Here is a 12,123-nt window from a genome sequence, read left to right as displayed (position 1 = left end):
CAACCCCCTCCAAAAAAGGTGTGCTTTAATCTACTTGGTCGTGTAGCTCGCGTATTTCTTCCAGACTGTTGTGATCTGGCGATTCAGTGTCTACAGGTTTCTATACAAGAATGTGCCCTTTGGTAATTCTACCTAACGATTAGGAGGTCAGTCTGGGATAGAGTTGGTTTCTGAGAACCTAACAGCTGGTAAAACAAACATGAGCTATAAATATCATTAATCACAGTGTTTTTTAATTTTCCAAAGTGATCCTAGATCTCTGTCTTCCTTCTTAACATCTGTCATGTATTTAGGACCTGTTATTAGGTTCATGTATTCTTATGACAGACAAACTCAGTGACTCACCTCTGTGTAGGCGACTCATCCCCCACTCCACCTCTCTCCTGAGCTGCTGCTCTTATCTTCAACTGCCTGTGGCACATTTCCACCAGAATGTTCCACCTGCACCCCAGTCCTACATCTCTAAAACAAATACTGTTTACCTTTTTTTTCTCTCCCCTTTCTGTGTTCACAGTACTACTAACTTCTCATATGTCCAAATTCAAAACCTCACCCTCTTACATGGATCCTCTCTTCAGTGCCCCCCAAAACAATGTTTTACAATAAAACTCTTACATGCATGTCCTATTCTCAATCACACAAGGCCTTAGTTCATGCTTGGGCACTTTAAGGGATTTCTCAGTCTTCACCAGTGTTCTCATGTGTGATAGTGCTGCCAGATTAGTTTGTTTATCCTCTATTTTACTAATTCACCTGCTTTAATGCTTGCTCAAAAACACCCCTTGGTTTCAGTACCAGTAACCCTCTTAGCCTGGCCTGGACTCCCTTTCCAGCCCCATCTCACTGCTGCCCCCCACACACCCTGTTCTTCAGCCACACAGGACTACTCTGCATTTCCAGTACATATCTCTGCTCTCCTACCTCCATTTATCATTCCCATTCTATCCATCTTTCAAGATCTAGCTTAAATGGCTTCATGAAGCCTTTAATCAGAATTGTTTCTCCTCACAATTTTCAGCACTCTTTGTGATGCTCTAATGTCACTTAGTACATCTCCACAGGCCACATGGTATATTCAAAGATGCTATTTAAGGGGCAACATTTCAGGTTGCTTTTACTTTGCTTAACCCTGAAGCAGCAAGACAACTGCTTGGAGCACCTGACCAGAAACGGATGCAGGCTGGTGGACTCCACTCCAGTCCCCGTGCATCATCCTTCAGATGGCTGCACACCTGAAGTCTGATGGCCTTGGCCTACACTGAGGTGACCCCGACTGCAGGAGCACAGAACTCCATACCTTTTATAATCCCAGACTCTCCATCATCCAGACACAACTAATACTATACATAAGGCAACAATTTTGGTACTCTGTGAGCCACATGGCTCAGTCTCGGAAACTTGTCTCAGACCTTGAAACTTTTGCTTTGCTTGCTTCTGGGACACATTCCTTTCATCTGCATCCGTTTTTGTCCACCTAGAGACGTTTCTTGGGCAGGCCTATCCATGGCCCAACACATCATATACCTACTTGTGTTACATCTATTTGTGAACATAATCTATCATCCCATGAAATTGTCAGCTCTCCACAAACGAGAACCTTGTTCTTGTTTCATCTCTCCACCTCATGGCACATAAGGAAGTATATCTTTCTAATTATAGATAGTAAGTACATGTTACTTGAATATTTAAGAAATAATTATTGACTAGATTTTTCTGGGTCAAGAAAAGGGAAAAAATATTACATGCATGGAGTATAACTTTTAATATAATGAACTCTGAGAGACCCTTTTGATAAAATGATCTTGCTATATTTTATATCTGCAGTTTAGATCAGTACAGCTACCAGAAAGATTTAGCTGTAGTCCTCATAACTCAATATATTGATTTTGCAATAATTTAAAAGAAATTAGAAGACTGCAAACATCACTAAGTGAGTCATCAAATAACTACAAATACCAGGAGGAACTGGGACAGAACAAAAGGGCTTTTTCCTAGCCAGGCTTGGCCTTTTTATTTGGAAAGAACACCTTTTCCAGGGACTTCCGCCTGAATCTCATTGGCCAGATATTTGCCACATGATGATCCCTTGTAGAAAGAAAGTCTAAAAAGAGTATTTTTAGTTGGTCTCAATTTTAAGTTCTGTTGAAGTGCATGAAGGGGGAGATCGTGGATTTAAGGTAGGCAGCTATAGCAGTGGGGAAGGTTTTTCCATGCTCTATCAAAGTAAATATCACATATTTATTACCACCTTGACATTATGTGATACCTTTTGCCTCTTACTAGCAAGATGTATCCTCCTATAAAACACAACCTACAACATTCCATCTACAGATTTACCATCATGGTAAAGTATACTCAGATGTCGCAAAAATACATTTTACATTAATCTGAATTTATAGGCAACACCTGAGAAGATTTTGGACATCTCATAAAGTTTGTATATTTAGGACTTTGATTCAAGAACAGTGAGCTTGGTATTCAAACCTCCCTTGAAGGCATAAATGTGAAAGGTTTTCTTTGAATGACTTTAGTCATGGCTTTCTTGGGATTCTTTGCAGAGCATCAGGCAGAATTAAATATCTCCCAGATCCATCTAAGACTTGTCATAATCTAGATCCTGCATGTCTTCCCAACTCACCTCTCACCCACCGAACAACACAGTCCCTTCTCTTCTGCCATATAGAACTCCTAGCAGGTATCGGAGCTCACCATGCTCAAGCTGCTGGGCCTTGCACTGGTTTGGTACCTGCCTACTGCTCCACTTCATCTCTTCCTCCCCCATTTCTACACTTCAGGGACACCTGTCTTCTTTGCCAACTCAAAATACACAGTTAATTCCCCCGCTTAAGACTTTTGTAACAGCTCCGCCTCTGCCTAATATGATCATCCCCTGAGCTTCCCACCACTGCCATTCAGATCTCAGCTTTAAATGATACCTCCCCCACTGTCCATTCTAATTATCCCCATCCGTACTTACCACCACCCCACCTATATTATTGTCCTATATATATATATATCACCACCTAATATTTGTCTAGTTCAGTTATTGAGACTGCCCTGCTAAAATGTTAGAATTATGAGAAAGGATATTTTGCTTGTTTTGCTCACTGCTGTATCTTCAGTACTGGTACTTAGTAGATATTCAATCAATGTTTATTGAATGAATAAATGGCTAAATAATTGAATATCACTCCTGTGCCTGGGACATCCTTCTCTACTCCCCTTCATCCTCTAAGTCATAAATCCTGGATGCCCCCACCCGAAACACATCTGATTTAAATGTCTCACTTCTGTGTTCCTATTGTAACCTTCCCCAGAATAGCATTATTTATATATATACTGTAATTCCTGATTACTTAGCTGTTTCCCCACCAGACACAAAGTGGGCAAAATCCAAGTTCTTCATCTCTGAAGCAGACATGCACATGTAGCACCACTGTGCATATTAAAGAGAGGCCAGGGCACCCAGGTTAATGAGTAATAGTGGGCTGGAATTCAGCCTCCCTCTCCCTTCAGCAGGGAACAGCCTAGAAGTCTATGGCCCTGGCAGACAATAATGGTTTGTTTAATTCATTAAGGGGGTGAATTTCTTCTATCTGAGCATTTTTTACAAGAGAAGAAACTAAGGTGACTGAAAGGATGAGACTGACAGTTACTGAAAGTCTGCTCTGTTGCTGGCACTGTTAAAAGTTCTTTTTTTATTTTTAACCACCTTTGTATGATTGACATACAAAAAGTTGTACATGTTTAATAGATACAACCCGATGAGTTTGGAGCTAAGTATACACCAGGGAAACCATCACCACTATCAATGCCATAAACACACCCATTACCTTCACAAGTTTTCTTCCACCCTGTGTGTATGTGTGTGTGTGCATGTGTGTGAAAAATACAATTCTAGGTTCTTTTCACACATTTCATGTACTTCTTACAACAACCACATGCAGGGAAGATTAGTTTTAACATATTGTGGATGAAGAAACAGGTTCAGAGAGATTTTGCAACTTCCCCCATGGTCATACCATTAGTAAACATTGAGTCTGATTAAAACCCAGGCACATCTGATTCCAAGGTTGTCCCTGGCTGGCCTCGGCTTATTCCCGAGAATTCCCTTGGGCTTCTTCCCAGGAGTCATGGGTTATGTATGCAGTACTGTTAAGACAGGCCCATGTGCACAAAATCTTGTCTTGTTCCCTTTTTTTTTAATGTGCCTTGACCATTAGTGTTGTTGACTGCCTGATGGTTATCGAGCAGATTTAGATTTTTCTGATACTTCTAAGTCTGTAGCAGAACTGTATTATCGAGTAGCAATGCTATTCAGTCAAATAATGTTTTTAAAAATGGATTATCATTTGTTATGTTTCAGGTTACAGTTGCTTTCTTAACTTGTTTGCAAGTTTTACTGCAAGGAATGGTGATACATTTTAAATTTGAGAAATTCTAAGAAAGGATACAGTAGCAATTTTAAATTAGAACTCTTAAGCCTTATCATGTATTTTATTTGCCTATTATCTTTTTGCTATGTAGGAGACATTTCCTTTTGGTTTTGTTTTAAAATTATATACTTTCTCTACTGAAATTTATAATAAAAGAGTAAGTTCAATTGTCTTCTGAAAAGAGAATGTTGTTTATCTTACAAAGTTGTGGTATTACCAATAATACAGTATAAGGCTATGTTAGAAGAGTACCGTGGACCATAAGTACTATAATATACACAGCCAGACAATAACGTTGATCACATATAATGTTGGAAGAGCTTTTCATGGCAACAACACACGTATGAGTTATCTTTCCCTTGAAGATGGAGACATCATTGGACTTTTTCATTTGGATATCCTCTGACACTTTCATACCGGACATCATCAAAATCAGCTTGTTCTCCACCAACCTCTCTATCCTAAATCTTACAACCAGTTCTCCTTCCCTGCTTACTTTGTACTGGTGGTACCAATCTTCTGCTCAAACAACCAGAGGATCGTAAAGTTGAAAAAGACTTGAGAGACAATCTACTTCAAACTCCTGTCTCATCTAAGGAAACACTAAAAAAATTACTGAGACCCAGATAACTCAGTCTCCCACAGTTAAAATCCTGGCCACACTACTTGCAGTGGATTCTTGAGCAAGTCATGTCACCTGTCTGTGCCTTGGTTTTGATAAAGGTAAATAGAACCTATTTCATGTGGTTGGAGTGAGGAACACATGGAATAATACACATAGTGCTCTCATCACAGTACCCAGCACACAGTAAACACTCAATGAACATAAGCCTTTAGTGTTAGCCAGTAGATATTTATCCAGCTTGCCTTAAATTGCCAATGCTAGGAATCACACAACTTTTCACAGCAGATCATCCCAATATTGGATAGTCATTTTTAGAAAAGTCTCATATTCCTTCAACAAACATTCACCAACTGTCTGCTATATGTACCAAATACTGTGCTAGAACCTGAGAACAAAGGGGTGAGTGGGAAGAGGGTATCTGGCCTCATGAAGTCCCCAGTCTAGCAAGAGTCTACCTGACTGGCCGTTTCAGCCCACTTGGAGGTGATACTCTTCTTTGAGTCCCTTAGGGACATGACCAAGGAGACCCTTTATCTGCCCCTAAGCAACTAGTCCACAGACTCCCCAAGAAGTTCAGTCCTCTCTTCTAGAGCAAATCACCCTGTCCCTGTGAGCTCTCATTTCCTTATCTGTAAAGGGGAGTAAACAGTTCCTGCCTACTGTCACTAGGCTGTTGTAAAAATAAAATGAGATCATTATGTGGTCCTTGTAACCTGTCAGGTACTTTATAATGATGAGTTATTCCTGGTGTTAAGCCAAAGAAAGAAATGACTCTCCTAATGATGGAATTTTAGACATCAGTCAGCCATGGAAGATCTTTTGGCTACGACTTGACGGGGGTTGAGAAGAAGAACTGGACTGAGTCTCCAAATAGGTCTACCTACAGGGACAAGGCTGGGCTGTGTCAACAAGGCATCCAGCTTTGCTCCTGAAAATCGCATTGATGGCTAATACTGTGCTGGAAGGTCACCAGGTTTTAGATCCAGACAGACCTAGAATCAAAATGCCTTATCTACCACTTACGAGTTGGGTGACTTTGTGCAAAGTACTTAACCTAAGCCACAGTTTTCCTCATTTGTAAATCAGATTATCTCTCCTGGGAATTCAGAATTAGAACCGAGACACATCCAGTTTGGACTAGGCTTTTGAGTAGAGAAGATGTAATGTCAAGGAATAAAACATGGCTATCATCTTCCCACACTGACGTGACAAAGCAAGAAAGCTAGGTTCCAAGGAGGAAAAAAATGAAACAGGATTGTAGAGAAAAGCAGAGATAAGAGATGGAGCTGCCCAGCTCCTGATAGGCTTCCACTTCCAGGTGGCAGAATTTCCTAAACTCAACCAGGACATACCCCTGATATTTTAGAACAAACTCTTTCTTATACTACAGCAGTTTCTGTTGCCTGCAAACAGAAGTAACTGATAGTTCCTTCTTGTCACCCTCCTATTTTCTTGAGTCTAGTATCTACTGGATTCCTAGGAAACTATCCAGGCAGTTGCAAATGGGACTTGAAAAGTCCATCTTCTGTTTTCAGAGGAAAGGCAATAGGAAGTAGGAGCAGATTCTCCAACACTTGGGAGGCATGGTAGCATTTTTCTGAATTAGGGAAAATGAGGAAACTGCCAAATTTCATGCATCATCAGTAATATTTACTGTGAACCAACCCAGCCAAAAGAACTCTGAAGAGATACTTTAAAAACCTAAGCCAAACTGAACTGACCAAATCAGGTTTATCACATTGAATTATTTATATTAAGTAGTTCTAAAGTTATGATTATTTTATTAAAAATAAAATTGGCCATTGAACATGTTGCTAAAAGACAATTTTATTAATAAGACATTTTAGTAAATACTTCCTCATTCAAGAAAGTCCTTTGTAATTAATTTGTATTAGACACCTTGATTGCCTTCCCCAGATTTACCCAACCCTCCTTCCTCATTCACACACACACACACACACACACACACACACATTTCACATTTCTGCCCATATTCCAACCTTCTTTGAATAGCCATGTGCTTCAGGAAAAGCTGGAGGATGTAGCCTCAGCTCCAGAGCCTGGGTGATTATTGATCCTATGATTGATTTCCTCTTATAAATGGTTGGTTTGACCAATTAGGTGTAAGAGTTGAGAGGTTTTTCAAACAGATTTCTCCTTCACAAGAAAAACAAATGAAACGATAGTCTTCTCTTTCTCTGGATATTATCATTTGTGCCCATGAGGGCAAACACAGCTAACATACCAGAATGACAAAAGGATTAAAGAACCTGAATGAGATTTTTGAGTCATTTAATTACTAACTGGCACTACCCACCACTTCTAGGCCACTCAGTATGTAAGATAATAAAGGCCCCTAATATTTAAGCCAGTTTTAACTGGAGATTTCTGTGACTGGGCTGAAAAACATCCCAACTGATGACCATGATATCTAACAATCCTTTTAAATGATGGTAGCATTTGGCAATTTCTAACATTCTTACATGTGTTCAAAAGTGAGTTGAATAAAAATAATCCCCTAACTATTCCCCTACAACCCTTAAAAGTCCCATATATTACAAGAAAGAAAACGTCTTTGAAATCCTCATTGCTGTCATCTGCTGTTGTGTACATAGAATGTACCAACACGGTGCCACTGCCCACTTCATGCCACCTCCACAGAATTCTGTCCAAGGACATCCTGTTAAAACTCTATTTGGAGAATTTCCTTTCCTCCACTTCCACTATTATTATGTATGTGTGTTTTGTGGGCTTTTTTCCCAGTGTCCTTTTCTTTTTGCATCTTTGGCATTCCTAATTAATAAGAGTTTTCCCTTAATGGCCCTTAATAAGGTTGTTTGTGCTGTTATTGGCATCAGAATTTTTGTAACTGAAACATCTTGTAATGGGAGGAAACAATTTTTCTGTCAGTGGTATCCCCAATGGCTAACTTTCATTATACCAAGGTTGATGATTCATGAATGGTAGTTCTCCTTGTAAATAAGCGCTGCCATGATGGGTTAGCAATGGTGCTTTCGCTATAGTCCAAAGACTGAAGGAATAAAATGTCCTCCACCCATATGATAACAGGGTTAATTTGATTCTAAATATACAGGTCACTACTTATTTCTTTGAAAGTTATTTATTTGTTGGCTTGATTTCCACAGCCTCTTTTTTTTTTTTTGAATAGGAGATATCTTCTAGTCTCAAATTATTTCCATTCATACATCCATTGAAACAAACTTGCATTTGTCTCCTAGTTTTGTTTCTCAGAAGCTCCAGGCTGATCAAGGAACTCTCAAAATAGGAAGTAAGCTAAGAACTTTGATACCTTTGTGCTCTTCATATGCTTAAGGCAATATTCAGGAATGTTCTTTCCCTGCTCTTGCTCTCCCAAATTCTACCTCTTCTATCTTAATTCACCCTCTCCCCATCCCCAGTATTCCCTTGTGCCAAAGGTATACACAGTGCTACAACTCGATTTTCACAGCCCTATAGGCTAGCATAGCTGCCTGCAAGTTTTCTTTAAAATGAAGTGGTACATTTTGCCAGCTCACTATTTGCTTCCTCATGGTATTATCCATTTTGTTATATTTGACCCAATTTTTTAAAGGGAATCAATAGTTATGACACTTAGAGGGATACAATCAATTAACTAATGTGTTAGTTTTTAAATCTTCAAAGATGACAATGCAATCTCTACCTTTGATACTTCTCTTAAACTCCAGAACCCTATCTCCAATTACTTACTTTTACTGCCATTTACTATCCCACAGACTCCTCAAATTCAACAAATAAAAAATGTACCTACTCTACTCCTAACCCCACTGCTACCTGTTTCTCCTTTGGTGTCATAAATCATGCTTAATCGCTCTACTATCCAACTTGATAGCCAAGTCAGAAACCTAACCTCATCCAGCCCAATAAATAAAATGCTTTCACATCTAAAATATCTCTGGATTATATCCTCTCCTCTCATTCCCACTGATACTACCAACTGTTATTACTTAGCCTCCTAACGCACCTTCTTACTTCTAGTCTTGCCCAGCTCCAGACCTGTCAGAATGATTTTCTTTAAGGCAAATCCCATCATTGTCTCCATGAAACTTTCCAAACCCATCATCTATCCCTGTAGAATGGATTGAACTCTCCAATGTCAACACTCATGCTCTCAAGAGATTTCTGTCAAGGAGAAGCATAGACCTTAGGGTGAAAAGTATATTTTCTGGAATCAGATCTTTATGATTTGCACCCTGGCTCCACCACTTTACTAGAAGCAAGTTACTGAATATCTGTGCTTCAGTTTCCTCTTCTATAAAATGGCACTAATCAATAGTACACCTTAAGATTAGACAACACGTTAGCACTTAGCACATACCTGGCACATAGTAAATAATAAATGTAATAATAATGTTACTATTATTACAGAAAATCTATGACTTCCATTGCATTTATATTTATATATAAATATATATTACATATTTACATTGTTTATATATCTTTTCACTAGGCTTTGAATTCCTTACACCTAATTTACCTTTGTAGCTCAGCATCTAGCACTAGCCTGAAAAGTAGTAGACACTCCACACTTTTTGTCTGAATGACCACATTACTGCCTGGCCACATAACCCTTCATTGGCTTCTGATTGCCTGTAGTATAAGATACACACTTTTTATAATGGTTTACAAAATCTCCGAAATTCGGCTCCTACCCATCTATTCTGCTTCATCTTCTATACTCCAGCTAAGGAAGGTCATATGCAGTTCCCCAAACAGACATTTCCTTCAACCAGGAATTTCTTCCCAGCCTTTTCCCCAAACCCGGTAAACTTGATATTCAAGAACCAAATCAAGTATCTTTCCCTTAAAAGTCTTTCCTGACCTTAGAGATGGTCACCAAGTCTAGAAACACAGGCAAATACATAATAAATGGTTTGTTGGTATATTACAATACAGGAGGAAATTTATATATCTCTGTTTCCAGACTTCATGGCCACCCTAAAGCTAGAACTGATCCCTCCTTCCCTCCCGTGTGCACCTACAGTACTCTGCCTCTTGTGAAGCACTGATTACCCAGGATGCGGCACACAGAGCCTCTGCCTTACTCATCTTTGTATCCCAAGCATCCAACTCTGTGATTGACACAGATGAGCCACTCAGCAAATATTTGTTAAATGAATAAAATATAAATATTTATGGATGATCTATGTTTAAGGGAAGGAAAATTGCTGCCCATTGAATCATAAATAGTGACTATCCCTAATATACAAATGGTGGTGAAGCAAATGCTTGGCATGTGCCCTGGGAATTACCTGCTACATAGCTTACATTCAGCTTTTATTCATGGTTAAAACATGTCTCCTTTGAATAGATATTCCCATTTTTTTAAAAGGGGAAATATAAGGAAATATGGTCTATTTTAATCAGTCACCATTATTTGAAGCAATCAAGAAAAAAATTGAGTAAAATGAATAAAACATTTCAAAAATTAATGATATAATGAAGTATGAAGTTTCATATTAATAAGGGAAAATTAAAAGCTTATAAAGAGCTATTATCCAAACTGAGCCTATAAATGTATTGCTGTTAAGGTCAACTTTAATTTATACTGGCCGATGGAACTCATGTATATGATTGCAATCAGATGTATATGGTTGCCATTTGAACTAGGGAACTAGCGGTCCCCCACCCATCCACCTGCAGCAGATTTCCTCTGGCTCATGGTAAAAATCACAAGCCAGTCTCCTCTCAGCAAACTTCCCAAAGAAATAATATTTCTTAAAGGTGACATTTGGCCAGAAAAATAAAACACTAAACATGACAGTTCCGTGACATAGTCTGTGAAGTGGAATAGAGCCTCAGGCTGGTGACAATGATCACACTGTCAGATGTACGTTTTACAGTCGCACACTGGCTAGTCTAATAATGGAACCATTTAGAGGCTGTCTTCGCTTTCATAGTGACTCATTGTCCTAAGAAATTTCACTTTCTATGAGAGTAGAGTAGCTTGTAATTTCATGGTCACTGTAACAACTTTCAACCTGTCAGAGACACTTTAGGTCTTGGGGAGGTTATATTTTAGGTCTGATTTGAGGGAGTATTGTAGGGGGGGGTAATGCCACCATCACTCATTGAAATCTAAAGTAAAATTATTCTCATCTAATAAAGGATTACTCTGTTCACCATTAAACTAACCTATAAAAGGCCCTGTGCATAGTAAGCTATAATAAATATGGCATAATAACACCCAGAACTAGGAGTGCAGAGTTGGCATTTAAAATCTCTGAGGAAGTTGTTAAATGGTATAGAATGAGTCAAAAAGAACTGAACACTTCCAAAGTGGACAACTCTAACCAGGTAATACACAATCATGTATGTGCTAAAATGTGGGCGACCTTTTAAGTGTCGAGACAGAGAAAAGTATTAGGTTTTGACCATGTTTATATTTGTTAAGTGTTCAGTTCCTTCTGAATCATTCTGTACAATGAGTGTAATAATCTGAGGTCCAAAAATGGGATCTAGATGGTCTGTGAAACCCCTGAAATTATATGTGAAAATATTGTATAGTTGAGAGTTGAAATTATTTAATTTTATCCCATATTACAATTTGTATTTACTAATAACACAGAATCAGTAACTTTTTCATGAATAGATTTCATGATAATGTTAGTAATTATTGAGTTAATCTTAAATATTTATTTTAGAATTTAATAAACTCCTACAGAGTTTTAGAATTTAAAAACTACAGTGTTTTTTTTAAGGTCTATAGTATACATATAAAAAACATGTTTCATATGTTTCATAAGTACACTTCACCCAAAGCACTCCCTATCAAAATACAGGACTGTATTTTTTACATAACCAGAGCACATAATCCTAAAATTTGTTTGGAACCACAAAAGACCCTGAACAGCCAAAACAATCTTGAGAAAGGAGAACAAAGCTGGAGGTACCACACTCTCTGGTTTAAAACTATACTATGAAGTTATAACAAACAAAATGATATGGTACTGGAACAAAAACAGATACATAGATAAATAGAACAGAATAAAGAGCCCAGAAATAAACCTATTCTTGTATGAT

At 38.4% G+C, this 12,123-nt stretch overlaps 1 long non-coding RNA gene across 1 annotated transcript in view; it reads left to right on the top strand.

Annotated features, from left to right (window-relative positions):
• LOC118918465 (uncharacterized) overlaps positions 1-12,123 on the top strand; it is a 44,418-nt gene that overhangs the window by 27,034 nt on the left and 5,261 nt on the right. The window lies entirely within an intron of this gene.

This window comes from Manis pentadactyla, chromosome 7 (assembly GCF_030020395.1).
Source record: "Manis pentadactyla isolate mManPen7 chromosome 7, mManPen7.hap1, whole genome shotgun sequence".
NCBI lineage: Eukaryota > Metazoa > Chordata > Mammalia > Pholidota > Manidae > Manis > Manis pentadactyla.
The sequence above is the reverse complement of the archived record's forward strand: the minus strand, read 5'-3'. Positions and strand labels throughout refer to the sequence as shown.